General features: G+C 43.5%; 1 long non-coding RNA gene across 1 annotated transcript in view; it reads left to right on the top strand.

Moving 5' to 3' along the window:
• The window catches only part of LOC310717797, a 4,486-nt gene extending 489 nt beyond the window's left edge, over window positions 1–3,997 (top strand). The window contains exons 2-4 of the long non-coding RNA XR_014530921.1: window positions 2,883–3,066; window positions 3,539–3,746; window positions 3,892–3,997. This is a non-coding gene — a long non-coding RNA (uncharacterized lncRNA). The remainder of the gene's footprint in view (window positions 1–2,882; window positions 3,067–3,538; window positions 3,747–3,891) is intronic.
• The last annotated feature ends 227 nt before the right edge of the window (window positions 3,998–4,224 follow it).

Genomic DNA, 4,224 nt, shown 5'->3' with positions numbered 1-4,224 from the left:
ATTGGAATATTTTAGTGCGTGTCTGTGTGTGTGTGTGTGTGTGTGTGTTTGTGTGTGTGTGTGTGTGTGTGTGTGTGTGTGTGTGTGTGTGTGTGTGTGTGTGTGTGTGTGTGTGTGTGTGTGTTTGTGTGTGTGTGTGTGTGTGTGTGTGTGTGTGTGTGTGTGTGTGTGTGTGTTTGTGTGTGTGTGTGTGTGTGTGTGTGTGTGTGTGTGTGTGTGTGTGTGTGTGTGTGTGTGTGCAGTTGGAAATGTGCTGAGACATGAGAACATTGTGTCTGTGGGAGTTGGTGATCTCTGTGACATATGGCGGAATCTAAATAAGAAACAGAGACAGTACACGTGAGCTCACTGCGTAGACAACACGCTCTCCCTGGCGAGATTAGATCGATTTTATTATCAACTGACTTATTTTACAAAGTGTGTTATTTTTCCAGTAGGCATCTCAGACCACTGCATGGTTCAGTGCACCATTAGTAAAAAGAATATTAAACCTAACAGCAGCTACTGGCATTTTAATACTGCACTTTTAGAGAGTCTTTTATTTTTATGGAATTGTTTTAAACTTCAGAAAGCAGCTTTTAACTCCTTACAGCAGTGGTGGGATGTGACAAAAGTGCAAATAAAAGTATTCTGTCAACAGTACACTCTCAATGTCACAAGATGTCTTGACCCTGTTGCCAAAGAAGGGAGACCTGACCCACCTGAAGAACTGATGCCCAGTGTCACTACTGTGCACTGACTGCAAGCTGCTGTCAAAAGCGTTAGCATCGAGACTGATGAAGGTGATGGAGCAGATCATTCACCATGACCAGACGTACTGTGTGCCTGGCAGGTCGATATTTTATAATGTATACTTAATTCAGTCCTTCTCAAATAGTGGGGCGCACCCTCCTGCGGGGGCTCGGGGCAAAGCCAGGGGGGTGCAGGTGACCCTGGGGAACATGCTTTTTTGCCGCAGGGAGTAGGGGATTTATTGCACCGAACAATCGCACACAGCACAGAGCAGGAGGTATGAAGTGCAGACAACAAACCCTTAAAAAACACTATGGAAAGATATTTAACAGGGGTAAAAAAGAACGGCGGAGAGAGACAGAGATAATAAATGAAGGCGAGGAAATATGACAAAGTGCATGTAGCGCTTGGCTTCACTGTGACTATGGTGGGAGATGAGGAAAGACCAGTGTGTTTACTGGGTGTTAAAATTTTGGCAGCGGACAGCATGAAGGCAAATAAATGCAGGTGTCACTTAAAGACGTCACACCCAAATCACGCTAATAAGCCGCTTGAGTTTTTTTAGCGAAAACGTGCCGAATATTGGCAACAATCGTCCCGCTTTGTGAATGCTACTTCACTAAACCAGTGAGCTCTGTTAACATCATATAAGTGGCGTACCAAATTGCTCAGTGCAAAAACCCCCACTCCATAGCAGAGGAGCTGAGACTGCCTGCAGCATTAGACATGGTCTCTGTCATGCTGGATGACGCAAGTGCTGCAAAAATAAAAACTATCCTTCTGTCCAATGACACGTCGCCAGACGTATAAATGACATTGCTAACAATCATAAAGAACAGCTGGTAGATAAACTCAAAGACAAACATTTTGCCTTACAGCACTTTAAGTCTTTTCTGTTACAGACTAAAAAACAATGATAATAAAGTTATTCTTGATCTAAATTTTTTTTTTCTTCTTTTGTTTTCTTTTATTGAATCCCAGTCTAACGTAGATGTTTTAACTTATGTTTTAAGAAACTTTGTGAATTTATCATCAACAAAAGTAAATTGAGAAAGAGTAGTGGAGGTGGAGCCGACACTCCCAGGAGGTTTGGTGTGGAAAAAGGGAGGTTTTAAGTACTTGCGTGTCTACCTGGGGAGTGATGAGTTTTTAGGTAAAAACTGGGAAGGCACTGTAGAGAACATCAAGGGCAGACTGAGCAGGTGGAAGCGGCTGGTTCCAATGATGTCCTACAGGGGGCGAACGCTGATCATTAACAACCTGGAAGCGTCGTCTCTGTGGCACAAGCTGGCATGCGTGGATCCACCACCAAACCTGCTAGCAAACATCGAGGCCCTGCTCATCGACTTCTTCTGAAATCGTCTGCACTGGATTCCACAGAGTGTCCTCCATCTGCCCAAGGAGGAAGGGGGGCAGGAGCTGGTTCATCTCGCCAGCAGAACTGCAGCCTTTTGCCTCCAGTTTATCCAGAGACTCTTAACCGGGCCCAGGAACCTGGTATGTAGGACAGCAGCCAGTGGACTTTTGCACATGGCAGGAGGACTGGGGCTGGACAGAACTTTGTTTTTACCAAACACAAGCACACTGAATGTTACCGGTTTACCAGTCTTTTACCGCAGACTTTTTGAAATATGGACTTTAAAAAAAAAAGGATTAAGGGCTGCCGAACACTGGCTGCTGGAAGAGCCCCTGGTCTATGGGAGTTGTCTGAACATTTCCAGGGCGACCACCACAACACTGTCTAGAGCTTTGATCTCCTCAAAGATGGTCACACTCTGGGAGCTGGAGAACGTCGCAGGGACAGACCTGTCACGAGGGGAGGACCTGGCTGCACGTATAGGACTACGGTCCCTGCGCATCGCTAACAGGCTGCTAGACTGCTGGAGGTCCACACTTACAGCAGAGGAGCGTGTTCAGCTGAAGGACTACAAAGTCGGTGAGATCAGCGCTAGGGACCTCGACGGGTGTGAGGGTCCCCTCCTAGAGCGAAGGGGAGATGAACTTTGGGACAGTGACGGGGAAGCTGCTCTACAGGGCCTGTGTTAAGGTTTTAAATAAGAATAAACTGAGTGGGAGGGTGGACCCCAGTGAAGAAATGTTCTTGGTTTTAATGATAATCTTTATTTGATGACATTCATGTCTGTTTTTAGGCAAAATCACATGAGATGAATTTAAGACTGATTTTGGAACAAAAGGTCTTCAGAGTTGTGAAAAGCTACACAGAGGAATTCAGTGGAAGTGTGGAAAACGGAGATGTCTTCATTGTACAACATGAAAAGGTCCTGAATGCTGGAGTTTACTCTGCAGAAGACACAAACATCATTCAGCTGAAAAGTAATTTCTTCTAAATAACTTCATAAAAGTCTTTTTACATTTCATAGCTTTCAGTTGTGCTTCTTTCAGGAGTGTTTGTTTACGTTAGAGTTTTTATCCAATCAGATTTCAGCCATCACATGTTTTGGAGGTCAAAGGAATCTGCTGTCCTTCAGTATTTGCACCCACTCCACCCTGCCTGCACACTTTTCTTCACTTCTCTAACACACTCTCCATTACGTTCATGACATTCTCTCATCAGATTAATGATGTAGTCACCTTGAATGGGTTTCAGGTCACGGGTGTGTTTTATCTAGAGTTCATTTGGGGCTTTTCTTACCTTCTTAATGTGCTTTAAACCATAGATTTTCTATTGACCAATCAGATACAAGTATTAGGCTGCATCATTTCAGATAAAGATTTATTCCATCACAGCAGTCCTTATCATTATAATGAAATTATGTTTTATGTGTTCATTCTATTTTTTTGTTAGAGATGTTTGGCTTCAGGTCAGAGGTCAGGAAAGTGAATGTGGACGGATTCACCAGAGGAAAGAAATTTGCAGTTATAGGAAGAATGATGGAATCACTGATTCATTCAAAGAAAGTGTTAATGAAGCGATGAGCAGAGGTCCAGAATACAATGTGAGCACTTACAACTGCATCGAGTTCATCATGGATCTTCTTGAAGTTGATCTGAAGGTAAAACTGCCATTTACATAATGTGAATCTCTTATTTTGACTGATTTTACTGATATATCACAGGAGTCAGTGAAGGTCAGGATTATAACATGGCACCTCGCTTTAGTTTCTTTTCCAGCTCTTTAAACAGCAGTTTATTTTTCAGCCGACTTTTCAGGACTGCAATAAGATCGGACTCGGCACAAAACCAAGGAGCTTCAGAGTTGTCAAAAAGTTCTCTGATAAATTTGGAAATGCAAAGCTAGGAGACCTGTTTAAGTCAAGTCAAGTCAAGTTTATTTGTATAGCGCTTTTCACAACAGACATTGTCTCAAAGCAGCTTTACAGAAAACAACAGTGAAGGTGAATGGTGTGCGTTTGTCCCTGATGAGCAGCCGTGGCGACAGTGGCAAGGAAAAACTCCCTTAGATGATATGAGGAAGAAACCTTGAGAGGAACCAGACTCAAAGGGGAACCCATCCTCATATGGGTGACATCA

The sequence above is a fragment of the Silurus aristotelis genome, assembly GCF_946808225.1.
Source record: "Silurus aristotelis genome assembly, chromosome: 22".
In the NCBI taxonomy this organism is placed as follows: Eukaryota; Metazoa; Chordata; class Actinopteri; order Siluriformes; family Siluridae; genus Silurus; species Silurus aristotelis.
This window is presented reverse-complemented; position numbering and strand designations above follow the sequence as displayed.